We start from the raw sequence: 21,673 nt of genomic DNA on the forward strand, positions 1-21,673 counted from the left end.
TGCTAAGTTTGTGTTGCCTTGTTTTCTTTAAACATGTCTAATTAAAAACAGTGTGTGTTAAACAGCCAATCAGGACTTTGTATCCACAGATGAATCAGTGATAAACTGTTCAGTTCATTCTGACTCTTATTCCCTCTACAGTCCACAGGCAGACAACTGACTCAGAGACTTTTACAGTAAAATAATAATAATGTTGTAATAACACTCACCCTGCCTCAGCCTTCTGTTTTCCTCCTCCTGCTCTGCTTTGTGTCTCAAAATGGAGTCTGAACTAACTGCTTCATACTTTCAGTTTCACTGTTCCCTCCCTGTTCTCATGACCCTGGATCACATGATCCGTGTGGCTGCTGCCCTCTCCATCTCCTGTAAATGTCTTCTAATGTATTGAATACTTTTGTCTGAAAAGAGGTTTTGTGCAAAATGCTGATACTTTTTCCTTGAATTAAAGCTTTACACGTCAGCAGTAAATGACGAGTATGTAGGCTATAAATTCTGGGATGTTCCACCTGGAAATATGTTTCCCCTACTGCAGTCCACCTTAAGAGAAAAGAAAGGGCTTGGGAGAAACCATAGCTATAAACATTAATCTGCATTTGTTATTTGCATTTATTTGCACTGTGTCTATGGTTTTATATTATGTACATTACCTTTATTTTATTACCTCTTTTCTTTTGTTGCCTTCCTGTACTTAATTTCCTTGGCACTGTTCCGCCAATTGCTGCTGTGGCACCTGAATTTCCCCAATGGGATCAATGAAGTGCAATCTTACAAAAGAATAATATACACAAAAGAAAAAGTTCAGTTGACAATGCAGGTAGTAGTCGGTCATTCACTGCTGATACAGGCAGAAAGGAGAGACAACTCCCTTACAAACTCATCTAGGGTTCCAGCAGTAAGTCAAGTTTATTTATATGCAGTAGGCCTTCATCACAAGCCTGTCTCAAAGGGCTTTACATGCCACATCATGTCATATACCATACTACATCACTATATACTGTGTATCATACAACATCATATACATCATACAGATCGTACACTGTCCTACATCAACACACTCATGCTCACATTAACACCTATGGATAATTAAGAGTCTTCAGTCCACCTGACCTGCATCTCTTTGGAAACCGACGCAGAACACGGGAAGAACATGTGAACTCCACACGGAAAGAACCAGGACCGAGACTCAAAACCTGGACCCAGCAGCTTCCATAACACCAGCATGTAAATCTAGACCAAGAACACATTTTACTGAGTCTTAGAGTATTTTAATGCCAAATATTCTCTCTATTTCCTTCTGAACTGATGACCAAAAGAGGTGATTAATGGCCATGGCCATATCCATAGAAAGTGATGATGAGTGCATGAGTGTATGAATTATGATATATTGTGTTTCATAGGATTTATTTGATCTGGTAATAGTCTTGGCATTTTCATCTTAATGTCCTTTTGGTCCTCTACTTCTTCTCCTCTTCCTCTCCTCTACCTCTACTAGTACTACTTTCATTATGACTACAACTACTACTATTACTACTACTATTCATTCAACAAATACTGGTACTACAACTACTACTACTACTACAACTACTATTTCTATTACTACTACTGCTACAACTACTACTACTGATACTTTTACTGCTGCTACAACTAATCCAACTACTACTTGTACTAACTATGAGCTGAAATTGTTCCTCTGTGCTCATCAGTGATGTTTCTGTCTCCGCCTAGTGGTGGAAACAGGGAATAACCTGTTGTCAATGGCTCAGTATTTATTTTAAATATTTAAGATGAGTACATAAGAAACAGCCAGATGTTTTGGCTCTGCTGCTTTCTTCAGTTGCTGCTGTGTCTCAAACAAACAAATCCAGGACCAGAGAATAAATAATAATTAATAAAGTATACAAATACAAATACAAATGCCATCAGCTCTCACCACCTGTCGCCAGTTAACTTAATTAACAGTCACATCTCTCGTACATCTAACTGGATCCTGGTCAAACATCTAATGATAGCATCATCATCACATGCATACAATGTTACCATTTTTCGATTACAATTTATAAACAATTCTTTAAACTGCATATATAAGTTTACAGAAAATTACATAAAAAAAACAGAAAAAAAAGAAAATGTCCTAAATACACATCCAGTCCCCCCTTCCTACCAATCCCTTTGATCCGCAATAGATTATCTCTACAATGCAGAAATGCAACACAGAAAAAATATTCTCATAAATAGCAAGATAAATCTATTTCTTCATTTAAACCATTTCGTGTCATTTGGCTCAAAAATCCATCTACTTTCTTTCCTCTATCTCCACCTCCGGGTGGAACCTTTCTCCATTATTGCCATAAAGAGTCTGAACCCAGTGACGCATTTCCAGTCAGAAGCTCCTACTGTCTGTTCTTTGTTTAAAGGAATAGCTCAAAGTCGGGGAGATTCACATGAACGCGCCAGGTCTGGGTTTTCAGAAAAAAATGTAGTGAAGATTTCTGCTAAATAATTGTGTAAATAAGAGTGTAAATATTGTTCTTTTCCACTCATTGTGTGATCGTTTTGCTTCAGGAGACTTTCATTATGCTACAGAGCTGTATGGAGTAATTTTATGGTCATTTTTGCTGTTTTTGGAACTCTAAAGAACCAGACCCCATGGATTCTAGTTGTTTTGGAGAAGGCTGCACAGAGTTATGCTGGCAACCTCCCTGTGTGTTATATCGACTAACAAACTTCACCTGTGTTTCAACTGGCATGAGGGTGAGTGGTTTTTAGAAGCTTATCCAACTCATTACCAACCAAGCCTTTGCTTAAGATGTTCCAAAGTCCTTTCAAGCCAGTGCCTGTTTCTGAGAAATTGGCACCAGAACCAGACCAGAACCAAGGGACCAGAACCTAAACCCAAACCCAGGGTAGAGGGGCTCAGTGAATGTGGAGCAGAAGGTGTGGAGGAGTCTCAGGTTGTCAGGAGAGACTTTGTAGAAGGACAGAGTCCCAGCAGACCAGTCCAGATACACTGCTACTCTGTTAGATCCAGAGGAACGGACAGAGATGATGGTGGACTTCCCATTGTGTCTGGCAGTGTAGCTGTTATCAAAGCACTCCAGAGTCCAGGACTGGTCATTATATCCAAACTGACATTCAAGATCCCATCCTCTCCTTCTGATTCCTCTGTAAGTCAGTGCTATATTAATCTCTTCATTCCACTCAACCTCCCAGTAACATCGCCCAGTCAGACCCTCTCTACACAGAACCTGATGCTGCTGGTTAAATCTCTCTGGGTGATCAGGATACAGCTGCTCCTCTCTCACCACCGTCACCTTTCTGTCGTCCTCAGACAGATCGAGGTTTCTGTTTGCTGTGTTTGGATCCAGAGTGAGATGACAGGCATCTGATGGGGAGAAGAAGACACACAACAGACATCAGAAAAAAACATTTACTAAGACTCACTTCATCACTTCTCAATCAGAAATGCAGCACATCCATTATGAAGGCTAGTAGCGACTTAAAGGCCTATTTCACTGCTGTGAATATGATGATTTATTAAAACTAGGTCACCCATGTAGTAGAAATGTACAATTATTTTTGAAATTGGAGCCCTATGACCAGAGAAAACTGAGAAAATGGCTGTAGATTCCCCATATCGTCCATATCGGAATCCTACAACAACCAGAATGCATTGCGCGTGTCACTGACTCTGACGGTGCGTTCACGGTCAGTGTAGCACCAAAGACAAAGTTAGCAGAGAGAAAGCAGCATTATATCTCTTTACTGAGGCTTATTTTCATTTACAAAACATTTTTCCTCATCAAGTCTGGATAAATCGCATCCGTTTTCAAAGGATCACAAAACAAAGCAGCGCTGGAGTCAGTTAGGTTCTGTGGATCAACTCACCGCTGTTGTTCTGTATTCAGAGTCGGCAAAGTCCGATATAACATTCTGTCAGAAAACAAAATCAGGTTCACCAAAGCACCGTGAAGTTTGTTGCAGCGCGGAGTTTTCTGTCTGTCCCCCTGACGATCATCACCGGGCGTTCACAGGTGTTCAGCCCCCGGTGCAGAGCGTCTCTCTCGGTGCAGAGCGTCTCTCCCGGTGCAGAGCGTCTCTCCCGGTCAGAGCGTCTCTCCCGGTGCAGAGCGTCTCTCCCGGTGCAGAGCGTCTCTCCCGGTGCAGAGCGTCTCTCCCGGTGCAGAGCGTCTCTCCCGGTGCAGAGTGTCTCTCCCGGTGCAGAGTGTCTCTCTCGGCTGACGCTGTCACAGCTCCTGTGGTCGCCCTCTCCTCCACACTCTGTTTTGTCTGATTCCACAGCTCTATATTCGGCCTCATAAGTTGTAATAGTGGCGCCACATCTCTGCTCCGACATTATATTGTAAAACTAGTTGTTTTTTTGTGTTAGATTCAGCTCTTCTGGTTGAATCACAGAGAAACTTAGCAGCTTAGCGTATTTTAGCTGCGGCTGAAACGTCGCTCCAGTCCGGTGGTCGCTTCCTCTTCCATGGCTGCAGGCGTGTCAGCTCCTGTGGTCGCCCTCTCCTCCACACTCTGTTTTGTCTGATTCCACAGCACTATATTCGGCCTCATAAGTTGCAATAGTGGCGCCACATCTCCGCTCTGACATTAATAGCTAGTTGTTTTTTTGTGTTAGATTCAGCCTTTCTGGATGAATCACGGAGAAATTTAGCAGCTTAGTTTAGCTGCGGCTGAAACGCCGCTCCGGTGGTCGCTTCCTCTTCCAGACTCTGTTGTGTCTGATTCAACAGTGCGATATTCGGCCTCATATCATGAAACTAGTTTTTAGTATTTAGTAGTATGATATATTAGTGTCTGCTTTTCCCTATCGCTAGTGTAGCATGGGACGGGAGTGTTTTGGGAGACCCACATTTTACCGTCCTTGAAGGCACCACTACAGAAAATGCGGAAACGTAGTTTGTAGGCTGAGTTTTCTAAGGCCGAGCTCCAAAGTTTCCCTGGATGACGCGTTTCGCGTCACCCGGGGGCTTTTTGCCGGCAAATGAACTGGGAGCTCTGGCTGCAGGCAACATGGAGGGAAGTTAAACATTGTTCATTTGCATCTACTACCGACATTGTAATGATACAAAGCTGGTTGAAAATCGGCGAAGTTGCCCTTTAAACCCTGTTCAGAACAGAAGTGGATTGGCTGAGTATTGCAGCCCGCTTTCTATCAGCTCTCATGTTAATGGATTGGAGTGAACAGACTAAGATTACGGCTCTTGGACCTGCAGCGATAGTTTCGGGGTCGAGTCTATTTTCTCTGCACACAGCTTGCAGATTTCACAGAAATACACAGTGAAAACACACTGTACTGGAGATGGTCATTGTTGCATCATTACCACAGAAGCACAGATATGTTCAGTGATTAATCTATGTCTTTACTGTTAATTACTAAATCTGCACTGATGCACATTTTAAAAGAAGTCACTGGGATGATGAACATCTTATCTGCTTTTGAATTATAATGAACATAAATAAAATCAGATTAGTACATATTTGAGAGAGCAAGAGGGACAGATCCTATATGCTTGGCCAAAGATTGTGCACGACACTGGCTGAAAAATAATCCTAAACAAATCCACCTGACTGATTTAATGCTGACAGAGTCTGTGTAGAAAGTGAAGATATAAAGTTAATCACTGAAGGGGGAAAATACAGGAAGCTGTATGACTGTCAGCATTGTTTCTATAAAGAAAACATTAGAAAAGATGATGTTTGGGATGTTGCTGCTTTGTCTGAGTGCAATCTCAATCCATTCTGTTTTAATGGGACATTTCTCCTCTGTGTAGTGCATTTTACTCAGAGACCTTACCTGCCGGATGGTGTAGAAATGCACTTCTGGTCTGAACAAGCCCTTCGACAGGCACAGGAACATACACTCACCGAGCAATTAATTAGGAACTTCTGTCCACCTGCTTATTCATGCAATTATCCAGTCAGCCAATCATGTGGCAGCAGTGCAACGCATAAGATCATGCAGATACAGGTCAGCAGCTTCAGTTCATGTTCACATCAAGCATCAGAATGGGGAAAAAATCTGATCTTAGTGACTTTGACCATGGCATGGCTGTTGGTGCCAGACAGGCTGCTTTGAGTATTACTGAAACTGCTGATCTCAAAACTAGAAGTAACCGCCTCGCGGTTGTATGCCTCTGCCAATAAACTTTTTTTTATCATTGCAAGGACAGTCTTTATTTATTGAACATATATAATTAATGTGATTATTAGATCAACTTAAAGGATTTTGTTGTCTGCAAAAGTAAGTGACAGCACTTCCACCGTTTTTGTAGAATGACCCAAGATCGTTTTCTCAGCTACAGTGGTAAGCAAAACATTATGATGTCACAGTGAAGTTGACCTTTGAACTTTTGGATATAAAATGTCATCACTTCATCATTTTATCCTATTGGACATTTGTGTGAAATTTTGTCATAATTAGTGTATGAATTCTTGAGTTATGGCCAAAAACATCTTTTGTGAGGTCACAGTGACCTTGATCTTTGACTTTGACCACCAAATTCTAATCAGTTCATCCTTGAGTCCAAGTGGACGTTTGTCCCAAATTTGAAGAAATTCCCTGAAGGCGTTCCTGAGATATCGCGTTCACGAGAATGGATGGACGTACGTACGTTAGGGCTGGGCGATATGGTTGAAATCAATATCATGATAATCATAAGGATTTTTCTCGATATCAATATATATCACGATATGGTTCATGTATGCAAAATCACGTTAAATAATCAAATTAATGTTCATCTCATTGAACTGAATGGTAATGTTAGGTGTGGTGTCAAGCAAAACAGAAATATTCAAATAATATTCGTACCATACCTCATTTTATCAGAGTTTTTAAGTGAAATTTGCTTGTCATCATCAATTCAGACAGCAGAAATGTGTGTCACGATATCAAAATATCTTCATATCATCACGATATGAAGGATGATAAACGATAATATTGAATTATCGCCCAGCCCTAACGTACGTATGACGGACAGGCGGACGGACGGACAACCTGAAAACATAACACCTTTGGCCGCAACAGTCGCCGGTGTGGAGGCATAAAAACTTCCAGTGAGTGACAGTTCTGCGGACAGAAACGCTTGTTGATGAGAGAGGTCAGAGGTCAGAGGTCAGAGGAGAACGGCCAGGCTGGTTGGAGCTGACAGAAAGGCTTCAGTAACTCAGATAACCTCTTTACAACTGTGGAGAGCAGAAAAGCATCCCAGAATGCAACACGTCCAACCTGGAGGCGGATGGCACTTTGGTAGCCGGTTGACACTGAGCTGAAAGCTGATACCTACCCAGTATTAGTAAGGTGTTCCTAATAAAGTGCTCGGTGTGTGTAGATTAAGCTCTGTGTGTGTGTGTGTGTGTGTGTGTGTGTGTGCGCATGTGCATGTGTGTGAGAGAGTGAGATACAGAGCGGTTTCAGCAGTGTGCACAAACTGTCCCAGTACTCACATCTTGTAAGGCTGTCAGCTGTAATCCATTCTCCTCCATCGTCCACCCTGTAGGGATGAACACAACAACAACAACAACAACAACAGTCAAGTCAAACACACAATCACAACACACTTCTGGCTGATCTAATTGGCTGACTGTTCTCTCTGTCTGGCTTTCTGTCCAATCCCGAAACCTGACACCATTCTCCTCTCACACCTTCACTGAGAAGAGCAGCCCATTGACAAGTTTTTATATTTACCAGGAAATGCTGGATCTTTGGTTTGATACTGTGTTTAGTTCCACTTATAAAGACAATTCATGTTGCACACTCTTCTCTCTTCTTTAAGTTTCATCCTTTATTTATCCCACCAGATATTTTTGGCCACATGGAAGTTGAAAGTGAAAGTATTACAAAACCCTCATGTCTGCACCTTGCTGGGTGTGCGTTCTTTCTACTGAAGTTAAGACTTACTGTGTTTATCACAATTCTGCCACTAACTGAGACCAACCAATGGACCTTGTCAACATGGACTGACTCCAACCCTCTACTGACCTCAGAGTCTCCAGTCTACAGTGTGGACTCTCCAGAAGATCAGACAGCAGCTTCACTCCTGAATCCTGCAGCTTGTTGCTACTCAGGTCCAGCTCTCTCAGACGGGAGGAGTTGGACTTCAGAGCTGAGGCCAGAGAAGCACAGCCTTCATTTGTGAGCTGACAGTCTGTAAGCCTGCGGAGAGAGGGGGATTTTAAAAAAAACCACTACTGGTGTTCAAGTAGAGTTTCATAAATGTGTTTACAAACATATAAACTATAAACACAGCCAACTGAAAACTATAAATGTACTTTGCTCTCACAGCATGTACAATAACAATGAACAATCACAACATTTTTGGCCAATCACAACTGAGTTTGGAATCAGCAGGTTTAACACTGCTATGCCTTCACCTGTGATCTGACAGTCTGTCAGCCTGCAGAGAGAGGAGGATTTTAACAAACCACTGCTGATGTTCAAGTAGAGCTTCACAGAGGGAAAAAGAGATGCTCTACCTCAGAGTCTCCAGTCTACAGTGTGGACTCTCCAGTCCAGCAGACAGCAGCTTCACTCCTGAATCCTGCAGATCGTTGCCACTCAGCTGCAGCTCTCTCAGATGGGAGGAGTTGGACTTCAGAGCTGAGGCCAGAGAAGCACAGCTGCTCTCTGACAAGCTGCATTTACTCAATCTGAATAAAGAATAAAGCATGTAGGTAAAGAATTTTCCTGGACTGAAAAGTGTTTGCAACAGTCTAGTGTTTCATAATCCAGTCAGACCTGTTCAGGTTTTAAATATGTAGCTCAACATTGCTATGCCAAAATACATTATTCCTGGATAGAAAACCTGCTTGAAACCATCCCATCTCTCATAACCCAAACAGAGTTGTCAAGGTTTAAAATATAGATTTTTTTTTTTTTAAATATCGATCAAGCTCAACTCCAAAAACCTAAACCCAACATGATGTCAGGTTCAAAAAGACATTATATAATGAGGGAAAGTTAGTTTGTTAGTTAGTTAGCTAGTTAATACAAATGACAACATCTTGCTGCTTGAAAAAACAGTGAATTAGCAAATGTGTTTCATCTATCCTATATGTGTCTTTGCACTATGTTTATTACGCTTGCTAGATTCACTCAAGATTTTTGCATGCGACATGCAAATAGGTTTAAAATGATGTCAGTGATTCCTCAACTGATTGTTGTAATTCAACATTTAACTTATTTATTCCCCCACCCCCTGCCCCACCCTGGAGAGTTCAATGCCCGGATTCCAACAATATGTTGACTGCCAAAGGGCGCAGAAGGGCAACATATTGGACAGGTGCTATGTTAATGTAAAAGATGCATACAAGGACTATGCAAACCACCCATATCGAACTCAGATCATAATGTTGTGCACCTTAACCTGTACCTACAGAAACAAGCTCAAAAGCAAAACTATAAATAACTGCCTTGCGGTTGTATGCCTCTGCCAATAAACTTTGTTTTATCATTGCAAGGACAGTCTTTATTTATTGAACATATATAAGTAATGTGATTATTAGGTCAACTTAAAGGATTTTGGTGTCTGCAAAAGTAAGTGACAGCACTTCCACCGTTTTGTGAAGCACAGTGAAGTTGACCTTTGAACTTTTGGATAGAAAATGTCATCACCTCATCATTTTATCCTATTAGACATTTGTGTGAAATTATGAATTCTTGAGTTATGGCCAAAAACGTCTTTTGTGAGGTCACAGTGACCTTGACCTTTGACCACCAAATTCTAATCAGTTCATCCCATAAAAACAGAACAGAAGGTGGTGTGGATGGAGGAGAGTAGAGAGGAGTTGAGAGCCTGCTTTGAGACCAATGAGTGGGAGGTCTTCAGGGGGGACACCCGGGATGCCACGTGCACAGTGACCACAGACTACATAAACTTTTGTGTGCAATCAACAATACCTACGAAAACAGGGAAGGTGTATCCCAACAATAAGATTTATGTAACAAAGGGCATAAGCCCACAATGAACTTGAGAAAAATGGCCTTCAAAACAAATGACACAGAGGAATTGCACCTAACGGGGAAGGACCTGAAGGGGAAACTGAGGAAGGCCAAGCAGGAAACAGGCAACACCTGGAGGACGCTTTCACAGCTGGAAACCCTAGGAGAATGTGGGACACCATGAAGGCCATGACAGGTATGGTCTCATCTCAGAAATCTATTGTGTCAGAAAATGAGGAGGTGTATGCCAGTGAACATAATGCATTCTTCACCAGATGGGAGACTGAAGGCTGAGGTTTTCTACACCTCAATGCACAGAAGGCCAGTGGTCCTGATCACATCAGTCCATTTATTCTCAAATGTTATGGTAGAGAACTTGCACCTGCATGGCAACTTCCAAGAATCGTTGCATACACACACAGTCCCCAAACTATGGAAGACCTCACACGTTACCCTGATCCTCCAAAAAACATGCAACACAAAAAACTGAGGGTACAATCTCGGAACCCACCAACCACTTTTGAGCATACCCTCAGCAATCTCGGAACCCATCGTCTATCGGTCTGACGATGATTAGACTCTGGGTCATTGTTTACAGTCCAATTAGCAACTTGAGACGCGAGAATGGAGTTGGAGTTGAGAGACGACGTCTCATATGCAGATATCTGTTTATAGAGATTAGCCGAAATGTCGTCAGGACCTAAAACATTTCTGAAACAATCTGGTCATAGACGTTGTCTCTCAACTCCGACTCCATTCTCGTGTCTCAAGTTGCTAATCGGACTGTAAACAATGACTGGCGCACAGAAGAGGAAGTCTTGGCCTGGATGTCCGCTGGCTACACCGGAAACACCGAAATATTGGCTGTCGCCCCCAGAGTCTAATCGTCGTCAGACCGATAGACGATGGGTTCCGAGATTGCTGAGGGTGTGCTCGAAAGTGGTTGGTCAGCCACTAGAGAAGACATTCCACGAAGCCTGCCACAAAAGAGTTCTGAGACTGGCGGACAATATCATTCTGGACCCCTCCTAGATTCTCCATGACGAGTTTTAGCTTCTACCATCAGGGAGGCGGTTCAGACTACTCAACTGTAAAAAGAATAAGTTCAAGAACTCTTTTGTTCCCCATTCACTGAGGACACTAAATAAGCACTGGGGCCCACGTTAAATGGACACATGGACACACATGAACTTAGATGTGTGGGGGGGGCAGGATGGAAATGGTGCAGTATATGGGTAGCCATTGTAATTTTATGAAATAGTGTATGTGATGATTTATTTATTTACTTTTTCTTTATCTACACGCACACACACACACACACACACACACACACACACACACACACACACACACACATTTTAACTTTTGGACCATACAATTTTATCTTATCTTAAAGGTCAAACATCTATCAATGGGTTTGAATGGGAATGAATGGCTAAAGTAATATTTTTCAGATATATTGCTCAAAATTTCAGTGATTCCGCAACCAATAGTTGTCATTCAACATTTAGCTTCAAGGTCTATTTAGGATGCTTATAATTATTATGGAATATATCAGCCTAATGCAGATGCAAATTTAGTGTGACTAGCAAAATTGATATAATATTCATCTCATATTCCTGTCAACACAGAATTAATAATGCAGTCTGACCTCAGAGTCTCCAGTCTACAGTGTGGACTCTCCAGAAGATCAGACAGCAGCTTCACTCCTGAATCCTGCAGCTTGTTTTTACTCAGGTCCAGCTCTCTCAGATGGGAGGGGTTGGACTTCAGAGCTGAGGCCAGAGAAGCCCAGCTGCTCTCTGAGAACCAGCAGCAACTCAATCTGAATAAAGAACAAAGCATTTAGCTACAGAAGACATTTTTTCATGGATAGACATACTGTTTGAAGCCATCCAATCTCTCATTATCTAATCAGAGTGAGGTTTTGAATGTAGAATTTTCTAAAATGGGACGCTCAGCTCCACCTGAACCTAACAGGGTGCCAGGTTCAAAAAGACATAATATAACAAGGAAAAACAGCGCTCATTATTCTTAAAAGATAATTCCTGCTATTTTCAACCTGGGTCATATTTTCCTAGTTTTTACCATCATGCAATTAAAGCGAATAAAACCTGTCCTTTCAAGACAGTAACACTCACACTGCCATGGCACCTGCCTACATCCAATGTCTGACAACCCATTGCCTGAAACTGGTGGTATTAGATATCTTATTTTAAGCTCTCTGTTTTAGTCTGGGTTGTATTTTTTTAGGACACAAGGGAACAAAGCATGAAATGGGCTGGTACTTTCATTCACAGCTAACATTATCTAATTAGCCATCAGTCACTTTAATTGCAATTGCGACTATTGTTGGTTATGTTTGCCCTCTAGGTGTGTATTGGAGAGCAGCACTTCCAGCAAACTAGAGGTACATAAAGCTCTACAGTGAACAATCAATCATCATGACAGCAAAAACCAGGTTGAAAATAGCAATTATCCTTTAATGACAACATGCTGCTGCTTGAATAAACAGGTAGAGACTGAAGAATTAATTAGCGAATGGAATTTTTTCCTGGGCTTAGGGTTAGGGTTAGGGTTAGGGCTTTACCATTAAGCTAGAGGAAGGGCTGCTTTAACATTATACTAGTGAATAGGCTTTATCATTACGCTAGTCAGTGTGGATCATATTTTTGTAGTATTCATGTTAGCACAGAACTAAGGAATGCTGTCTGACCTCAGAGTCTCCAGTCTACAGTGTGGACTCTCCAGTCCAGCAGACAGCAGCTTCAATCCTGAATCCTGCAGCTTGTTGCCACTGAGCTCCAGCTCTCTCAGATGGGAGGAGTTGGACTTCAGAGCTGAGGCCAGAGAAGCACAGCTGCTCTCTGACAAGTTGCACTCACTCAATCTGAATAAAGAATGAAGCATGCAGCTATAAAACAAGTTATTCCTATAATGCTATATAGAAATAATAAAATGCTGTCTGACCTCAGAGTCTCCAGTTTACAGTGTGGACTCTCCAGTCCAGCAGACAGCAGCTTCACTCCTGAATCCTGCAGATAGCTGTTATAACTCAGGTCCAGCTCTCTCAGATGGGAGGGGTTGGACTTCAGAGCTGAGGCCAGGACTTCACAGTAAGGCTCTGATAGTCCACAGCCAGAAAGCCTGTGATTCCAGATTAAATGTGAATTCAGTGATTTTCAAGCAGAGCAGAGACTAAGCATACCGATAGATAGATAGATAGATAGATAGATAGATAGATAGATAGATGATGATGATGATGATGATGATGATGATGATGAGAAGAAGAAGAAGTATTGCAGACTGTAGACATTATCCACTGGAAAGTACTGCTGTCTGTTGTGATAAAATGTCTTTCAACAGGATGACCGTCACTACTGTCTAAATAGAATCATAGCCTTCGTTCCGCCTACTCTCGAGACCTTATGTAAACAAAGTCATGCCCATGACCCCCGGAGGCGGAACTTCCCGTACTATAAAGGCGGGGACAACTTCCGGCTCGCCCTCTTACCTTGAGCGCCTCAGAGTGTTTCAAGCGACAAGGATAGTGATGATCATCCTTCGGTCTCACAGATCAATAGTTACGTTCATAACTTATGATCGGTTTCGACCTCACTCTGACCGTCATTACGGTCTAAATGGGATGACCAAAAGGATCACGAGGAATAGAAGAATCTAATTATCCAAACCTCGCTGGCAACAGACATCAGAACAGCAGTGCTTACTGATGTTGAACAGGTCACATCAACTGTGTAAAATTTTGCAAATGTACACGGTGTAGACCATGATGCTGCAGCACAAATGTCAAAATGACATCAACACTGCTTAGAAAACGGTAACCCCAGTTTTGCCTTTCCATAGCAGACAAAAAGCTGAGAATGAGACCTCCTTAGAGGCTGAATACAAGCCACATAGGCACGCAATGTCCTAACTGGACACAGGGTGAGCAACTCCTCCCACTCCTGCCTGCGAGGAGGAAGAGGGTTGAAACTGACCCACCTCCAGTACCTGATTTGTAGACTGAGGTTTAAGTACATTTGGCAAAAAGGCAGGGTTAGGCCAAAGTGACACCCCTGAGCTGACTGCCCTCCACCGTAAACAATCATCACTAAAGAGAAAGAGTACACAACTCTCCAACCCTTTCTTTTGGCTCTCGACCTGGGCTACCCCGTATCGAGCCCAGATTTGGGTCACTACATCCAGGTGTAACCACCACTCTCCCGGGAGAGGTCCTGTCCAGGACAGAATGTTGGCCGCCCTGTTTGCTACACTCTGGATGTGGATTGCCCTCAGAGAGGTCAGTCGAGGCCACGCCCATGACAGTAGCTCCCTTGCCACCTGGAGACAGAGTAATGACTTTGTTCCACCCTGGTGATTTATATGGTACACTGAAGAGGTGCTGTCCGTTCTCACCAGCACGTTTGTGACGTATGGATGGCAACAAACCCTTGAGAGCAAGATGAACGGCCCTTAGTTCGAGCACATTTATATGTTCTGATGACCAAGGGGGCTCTCACATGCCCCTCACTGTCCTGCCCTCCCAGATGGCTCCCCAGCCCATCAGTGATGCATCTGTTGTGATTATTGACCTTCTGTGAAGCAGGTTCCCCAGTGGGGTTCCTCTGAGAAGGAAGTCCCTGTCCCTCCAGGGAAGCAGGGCCCACATGCAGGACTGTGTCATGAGCAGCCTCATCCTCCTGTCCTTTTTTGGATAGAGATGAAAGGAGTTGAACCATCGCTGTATGGGACGCGCCCTCAGCAGGCCCAAGGGAATCACCACCGATGCTGGATAAGGCCACAACACAACCCCGCTGACCACGAACAGCAGTAAGGGGTAAATCAAGCCCACACAAAGAAAATGGCCCGCAACAGTACGCGCACGTACCTAGCAGGTCCGACACTAAACCCCACCAACTGCGAACAGTGATATAGGGCACAATAGGGGCTACTGCAATGAAAGGTATATCCCACAATTCACTGGTGGATAACCTGAAAGAAACAGAAATTACCACAAACACAGTGGAGCCTAGCTAGCATGCTAGCAAACTAGCTTCTGGCTAACAAAGAAAACAATCTAACTTAGCTTATCACTACCATGTAGCAAAAGCAACAAAACCACCACAATTCACAGGGACACAAGGCACCTGCACCGCATGGGTGATAAATTCAATGGTGGATTAACAAGAGTAAATCAGGGTCCTACCTGTACCTGGTCTCTGAAGCGAGAAAGGCAAAGAGGGCGAGCCGGAAGTTGTCCCCGCCTTTATAGTGCGGGAAGTTTCGCCTCCGGGGGTCATGGGCATGACTTTGTTTACATAAGGTCTCGAGAGTAGGCGGAACGAAGGCTATGTTTCTATTTAGAGCGTAGTGACGGTCAGAGTGAAGTCGAAACAGATCTACAAAAACAACACTTCATTGTAAAGTCATAACAATCATTACAGCTAAACAGAATAACTGTGTTCACTAACTTGATAACTATAAACACAGCCAACTGAAAACTAGAAGTATACTTTGCTGTCACAGTATTTTCAACAACATTTCAAGAATATTTTTGGCCAATCACAACTGGGTTGTATTCTTTGGAATAAACGTATGTACAACAACACTTTTATAGTGTGTATGTTAGATGAACTATATATCTTTATTGTAATTCTGATGCTACCAGGTATGAAGGTACTTCTACAATGTTTTGATCACATCAAGACTAACCGAGCCTTCCTGCAGTTCCTCACAGCTGGGATCAGTCTCCTTCGTCCCTCCTCTGATGTGTTGTACTCCTTCAGTTCCAACACATCCACAACCTCCTCTGACATCTGCAGCATGTAGGCCAGAGCTGAGCAGTCGATCTCAGAGAGTTCCTTCTCTGATCTGTTCTCTGACTTCAGGAACTCTTGGATCTCCTGATGTACTGACTGGTCGTTCATCTCCATCAAACAGTGGAAGATGTTGATGCTTCTGTCAGGAGAGGTATCGTAGGTGTTCATCTTCTTCAGGTTGCTGATGGCTCCCTGGATGCTTTCTGGACTGCTATCTGTCCAACCCAGCAGGCCTCCTAAGAGACTCTGGTTGGACTCCAGTGAGAGACCATGAAGGAAGCGGACAAAGAGGTCCAGGTGGCCATTTTTACTCCTTACGGCCTCTAATATGACTATCTCGAGGAAGATATCCAGGGATGGGTCACTGTCATATCTACCCCAGTGTCTTCCCAGGAATGTCTCCAGTACCTTCTTATCCCTGTTTGTGTAACAGTGGAACATGTAGACTGCAGCGAGAAACTCCTGAATGCTCAGATGAACAAAGCAGTAGACCGTTGTCTGGAAGAGCACACACTCTCTTTTGAAGATCTCTGTGCACACTCCTGAGAACACCAAGGCCTCTCTGACATCAAGACCACACTCCTCCAGGTCTTCTTGGTAGAACATGAGGTTGCCTTTCTCCAGATGTTCAAACGCCAGCCTCCCCAGCTTCAGAAGAACTTCCCTATCAGTCTCCAGCAGCTCCTGTTGACTCATCTCATGTTTCTCATCATACTTCTGCTTCTTCCTCTTTGTCTGAACCAGCAGGAAGTGTGAGTACATCTCAGTCAGGGTCTTGGGCAGCTCTCCTCTCTGGTCTGTAGTCAACATGTGCTCCAGAACTGTAGCAGTGATCCAACAGAAGACTGGGATGTGGCACATGATGTGGAGGCTCCTGGATGCCTTGATGTGTGAGATGATTCTGCTGGACAGCTCCTCATCACTGGATCTCCTCCTGAAGTACTCCTCCTTCTGGGGGTCAGTGAACCCTCGTACTTCTGTGACCCTGTCAACACAGGTAGGAGGGATCTGATTGGCTGCTGCAGGTCGGGAAGTTATCCAGAGGAGAGCCGAGGGAAGAAGATTCCCCTCAATGAGGTTTGTCAACAGCACGTCTACTGATGATGTCTGTGTGACATCAGACACAACCTCATTGTTCTGGAAATCCAATAAAAGTCTGCTTTCATCCAGGCCGTCAAAGATGAACACAACTTTACAGACAGAGAGCTTCTCTGCTGTGACCGTCTGTAATGTTGGATGGAAAACATGGAGCAGCATGAGAAGACTGTACTGCTCATCTTTGATCAAGTTCAGCTCCCGGAACGAAAGCAGAATCACAAGACTGACATCTTGATTTTCCAAGCCCTCTGCCCAGTCCAGAGTGAACTTCTGCACTGAGAAGGTTTTTCCAATGCCAGCAACGCCCTTCGTCAGAACTACTCTGATGTGTGTCTCTTGGCCAGGTAAGAGTTTAAAGATGTCATGGCACTTGATTAGAGTGTCATGGAGGGTCTCCATCTTGGATGCTGTCTCCAGCTGCCACACCTCATGTTGGGTATTAACCTCTTCAGTCTGTCCCTCTGTGATGTAGAGCTCAGTGTAGATCCTGTTGAGGGGGGTTCCAGTTCCTGCTTCAGCAGTTCCTTCTGTCACAAATTCACATCTCCTTCTCACACTCATCTTATGCTCGTCTAAAACCTCGTGCAAACTGCCATCTGAAGAAATAAATAGTTAAACAAATATACTATTATATCCTACATCATATCCTAATATGTCCTATATGGGATATATATCTACTAGATTTCATGAAACGTAGCAAAATTTTTAAACGGCAGTATTGCATGATAAAGAAAAATGTGGCTGTAGCAACACAAGACGTCCTGGTTTTATAAATGGTGACAACAGTAGACCCCCAGTCTTACTTTGTGCAATGCTGGTTTGACTGGGTGTCTGCAGTCCAGCTCTTGTTCTGGATCTTTCTCCACACCGGGGACAGGTGGAGTCTCCTGATGAACCAGACTGGTCCCAGTATGAGGTGATGCACTGTCTGCAGAACCAGTGTGCACAGCTGGTAGAGACTGGATCACTCAGGACCTCCTGACACAATGCACACCAAGACAGCTGCTCCTTCACAACACCATGACTCCTCTTCCTCTTTCTGTGGAGAAGAACACAATACATTATGACTGTCATGATCCGCCCGTCTGCGTGTTCTGCCCCTGTTCCTGGTCCTGCTCTATCTCTTCCTTCACTCCCCAGTCCTGCCATCCTCCTGCCAGCCTCCAGATGTCCTCGGACTTCCCCTCATTAGCTTTCCCTCCTCCTGTACCACCACACCTGTCTGTCATCAGCTCGTTATCCTTGTATCCTTGTTCTGCCTTCTCCTGCCTGTCATCAACCTATCACCTCCCAGACTCTCCCCTGCCAGCCAGCTGTCCCTCATGTGTAATCAGTCTGTGTGTATATCTTGTCTTGGTTCCTTGCAGTCTTTGTCAGTTCGTCTGTTTAGATACCTGCTCTGTTCCTGTGTTTCCTGTCCTTGTTGTATTCATGTGTTACCTGCCTTGTCACCAGTTTTTCCTGTGGATATCTTGTTGCCGGCCAGGTTGGGCTTTTTGTCTTCTTTTGTTTTGCCAGCCTGTTGCATTTTTTGCTTATTGGATTTCCTGAGTTGTACCCTGCCTTAGTTCTTCATTAAAGCTTCTAGCTCTCTTTCTCGACTGTCTGCATCTGGGTCCTAGCCTCCGCCCTCCTGACACTGCTATCATCAGAAAACACGGTCAAGTTTAAAAATAACATTAGTTTACATTTTAAGCTTCATTTAAATGCCATCCACTGTAGACTGTAAATCACCCCCTTTCACTGCAGTTATGGCTTAAAGATCTTGAAAGTAAACATTCAGAGAACCCAAATGATCTGAGTCTGAAAAGAGAATTATTCTTAGTGAAATCTGAACTTCAAACCATTATTCACAAGGAAACTGCCTATGCACTATATAGGTTGTGGAAAACCTTTGAATCAGGTGATAAAGCTGGCAAAATGTTAGCCTTAAAATTGAAACAATTAGAGAATAGCCAGGCTATATCATCAATTAAATTATTAAATTAAATTCTAAATTTTATACTTCAGAATCTGAGTCGAATAGTTCAGAAATGTAAGAGTTCTTCACTGATTTAAACCTGCCCACTATCAAGGGGCATGAAATATCAGTTTTAGAAGCTCCCATTTCAGAAAGCAAGATACATCAAGCCTTAAAGGAATTATCTTCAGGAAAATCCCCTGGTGAAGACGGTTTTAGTATTGAATTCTACAAGTGTTTTCAAAGTGCAATATCTCCTCTTCTCTGTAAAGTATATAATGACAGAGTAGAACACCAGGAAATGCCTGCATCCATGTGTTTTGCTAATATTTCACTATTGCCAAAATCTGGGAAGGATCTTTTAGAAATTAATAATTGGCGTCCTATTAGCATTCTCAATAATGATTATAAGGATTATGCAAAAATTTTGGCTTTAAGGTTATCCAAGGTTGTTCCTTCTCTGATCCATCCTGACCAGACAGGATTTGTTCAGGGGCGTTTATCATCCAGTAACATGAGAAGACAACATATTTTAAAATGGGTCAAATCATTATATAGTGGCGCCATGTCTTCTATGAAAACTAATGGTATTTTGTCTAAACCCTTTTGTCTTACTCGTTCTACCCGCCAGGGTTGTCCAGTCTCACCGATACTCTTTGTTTTAGCCTTGGAACCTCTGGCATATGCCATACACAGCAACCAAAACATAGAGGGCATTGAAATAGGAGGTTATGACTTTAAATCTAGTTTATATACGCAGACGACATTTTAGTAGTAAGTAAACCTGTGCAGTCTATTCCATCAGTGCTAAGGCTTATCAATACATTCAGTATTTTTAAGTAAATGTGAGGCAATTCCTCTTAACTGTAATACTTTTTCTATTGACTTGGGTAATGCACCATTCATGTGGAAACCTAATGGAATTAAATACTTGGGTATTATAATCATATCCCCTATTTCCAAAATCTATTAAGTGAATGCCCCAGGCTTATTGAGGAAAATAAGAGATGACATAAAGAGATGGTCTTCTTTGCCAGTGTCGCTGTGGGGGAGGGCTGAGGTGCTGAAGATGAATATTCTCCCAAGATTGTCATTCATCATGTCAGCCTTACCCATGCAGTTTCCATCACACTGGTTTAAGGAGTTAAAATCTTTGTTCTCATCCTTTTTGTGGTGTAATAAGAAACCTAAAATAAGCCTAAAGAGACTTTTAATGCCAAGACATGAGGGTGGTCTGGCTGTGCCAGACATTTACCAATATTACTTATCTTATAACACCAGATATCCTATTGCATGGGGTTATGGTAACCTTAATGTAATAGGCAGTTGGGAGTGGCTGGAGGGACGAATTATTGTTAATCTTAACAACAAAATATCTTTGGCTTCTTTATGGTTTTATTACTGGAACCTCTCTCCCATCTTGCCCTCTTTGGCACAATCCTTTATTTTCAGCAGGAGGCAAACCATTAGTCAACACCAGGTGTCAGAATTCTAACATTAAGTGTCTGGGAGATATAATCAGTGATAGGAAAATAGTTTCATATAGTAATCTAGTAACCTCCTTTTTGCTTTATCAACAAATATACTCCATAATTAAATCTAAAATGCATAAAGGGGTGCCAATAGCTACAGAGAAGGGTATAGACCTAGAATAAGTTATGGGATGTTGTTGCCAGGAAAGGATTGGTCTCTAGTATATATAAACTTGTGAGCCTCTCTACAGTTCAGTGTAACTCACCAATACAACTTTGCTGGGAGAAGGACATCAGGGTTCCCCTTTCCGCAGCCAAGTGGCAAAGAATATGGAATACTTCAATAATATCAAAATGTGTCCGATATAGAATCATTCAAATGAAAATTTTGCATAGGGCGTATATTACCCCAGTAAAATGTAATAAAATGAATGCTACGGTCTCAGACAAATGCTGGCATGGCTGCGGTAAAAGAGGCACCCTGATGCACTGTCTGTGGGAATGCCCTGCAGTGAACTCCCTCTGGTCAGCGGTAACAAATGCTCTCACAGAGATCCTCCAGGTTGATGTTCCTAAATGTCCTATACTGTGTATACTAGGAGACAAAATAGATGGGGTATCTGTAAGGAAAATGAGATTTGTAACATTGGGTTGTCTTGCTGCTAAACGGAAAATTGTTATGAATTGGAAGATAAGAACTCCAACCTGTTTTAGCTTGAGCAGTTGGCTGGAAGAGTTTATAGACTTAAAAGGGATGGAAAGAGCTGCCGCCACATTAAGGCACCTTGATCTGGGCCTAGAGGGATTGTGGGATACAAAAGGTCATATTTGAACTCCTTACCGGATTATGTGTAATGGTGTATAATATGATGAGCTACGTAGCTAAGTAGATTTTCAAGCATCTTTTGTTTAAAAAAAACAAACAAAAAAAAAACAGCTACATTAAGTATTTATTGATGCCCCCCCCCCCCCCCCCCCTTATATTCCTTTGTTTGCTTTTGTGCACATACTGTATGTTGTATTGCGTTTTTTTTTTGTTTTTTTTGGTATGTCATTTGTGTTTGCATTGTGTATGAAAAAAATTATAAATTAAAAAAAAACAAAAAAACACCCCCTTTCACACCCATGGGCAATTTAGAGTTAAACACCACTTTTAGCTGTGAGGCGACAGTGCTAAACATTGAGCCACTATGTTGCCCAAGCACTGTGCAAACAAAGTTTATTAATATTACAACCACAGGAATAAAAACAAGATCTTTTTGGGAAGGACTTGTATGTGAAGCTCCTTATCTTAGATGGAACAAGGCTTGTGCCAGCTAACTAGGTCTTACAGGATTCTTACAAGTGTGTTGGTCTTTACATGTTT

The 21,673-nt window shown here is 42.6% G+C and overlaps 1 pseudogene; it reads right to left on the minus strand.

The window, feature by feature from the left end:
• LOC139639737 (uncharacterized) overlaps positions 1 to 21,673 on the minus strand; it is a 36,360-nt pseudogene that overhangs the window by 13,098 nt on the left and 1,589 nt on the right.

Source organism: Centroberyx affinis, unplaced genomic scaffold, assembly GCF_046629955.1.
Source record: "Centroberyx affinis isolate AG114_WGS23_722 - 3 ecotype Tasmania unplaced genomic scaffold, CSIRO-AGI_Caff_v1 ptg007620l_1, whole genome shotgun sequence".
NCBI lineage: Eukaryota > Metazoa > Chordata > Actinopteri > Beryciformes > Berycidae > Centroberyx > Centroberyx affinis.